Genomic DNA, 1,238 nt, shown 5'->3' on the forward strand with positions numbered 1-1,238 from the left:
ATAAAAAAAGAAAAAAAAAATTAGTTAAAGCGGGGATCGAACCTCGGTTCTTCACGACCACAGTCGTGCGCTCTGCCTGTAGACAGCGAAGATGAGTTAGGAGAGTGAGTTAAACTAGGTATATAATATTTACACCTTGCTAATGTTTTCAGTATTATTAGGGCTTTTTTATACTAATTTTCATATATTTATTGGCAGGTAGAGTAGAAATTAATATTGTTTAGCGTTTGCCAACGACCATACCATGTTGAACACACCGGTTCTCGTCCGATCACCGAAGTTAAGCAACATTGGGCGCGGTCAGTACTTGGATGGGTGACCGCTTGGGAACACCGCGTGCCGTTGGCCTATTTTTTATTTTAATTTCATGTTTTTTTTATTTTTTTATCATTACTATAATTAATAATATCATAAAATTCTTTAACTTTTCAAGTATGCTACAGGCCTAAAATATTACTTAGTGGATTGATATTATGGTCAACCATTGAAAAAAAAAATTCCTACAAACTTATTAATGTAATTACGATCTTTTTCAAGCGCGTATGTAATGATTATTTTTATCAACCTCGCACACACCTTGCTAATTTTTTCAATATTATTAGGGCTTTTTTATACTAATTTTCATATATTTATTGGCAGGTAGAATAGAAATTAATATTGTTTAACTTTTGCCAACGACCATACCATTTTGAACACACCGGTTCTCGTCCGATCACCGAAGTTAAGCAACATTGGGCGCGGTCAGTACTTGGATGGGTGACCGCTTGGGAACACCGCGTGCCGTTGGCCCATTTTTTATTTTAATTTTATGTTTTTTTTCATTTTTTTATCGTTAACATCATAAAAAATTTTATATCATTCTTTAACTTTTCAATTATGCTACAGGCCTAAAATATTACTTAGTGGATTGATATTATGGTCAACCATTAAAAAAAAAAAATTCCTTAAAAACAAAAAAATAATATTCCATGGCCGAGAATCGAACTCGGATCAACTGCTTCGAAAGCAACTATGCTGACCATTACACCACCAACGCCAGTTGTCGAGATGAGCTAAGAAGCATTTATATTTTACTTCAAAACTTTTACTACATCAAATGAACTTTAATCGGTCCCGCATTTTCGTTTCGGTCATGAGTTGGTTTTACTCCTCGAAATTGCATGACGCGCGTAAAGAAGTTTCACTTCAAAAAAGTTTGAAAAAATAATTGTCATCGAGATATGACATGATTTGGACAA

The 1,238-nt window shown here is 34.1% G+C and overlaps 2 non-coding genes across 2 annotated transcripts; both read left to right on the forward strand.

Moving 5' to 3' along the window:
• Positions 1-229: 229 nt before the first annotated feature.
• Positions 230-348, forward strand: LOC149426676 (5S ribosomal RNA). The gene has a single exon (XR_016303293.1). It is a non-coding gene; the product is annotated as a 5S ribosomal RNA (ribosomal RNA).
• Positions 349-670: 322 nt separating this feature from the next.
• LOC149426677 (5S ribosomal RNA) lies at positions 671-789 on the forward strand. The gene has a single exon (XR_016303247.1). It is a non-coding gene; the product is annotated as a 5S ribosomal RNA (ribosomal RNA).
• Positions 790-1,238: the final 449 nt, after the last annotated feature.

This window comes from Hesperophylax consimilis, chromosome 1 (genome assembly GCF_061612785.1).
Source record: "Hesperophylax consimilis isolate HC1 chromosome 1, BYU_Hcon_1.0, whole genome shotgun sequence".
Lineage (NCBI taxonomy): Eukaryota > Metazoa > Arthropoda > Insecta > Trichoptera > Limnephilidae > Hesperophylax > Hesperophylax consimilis.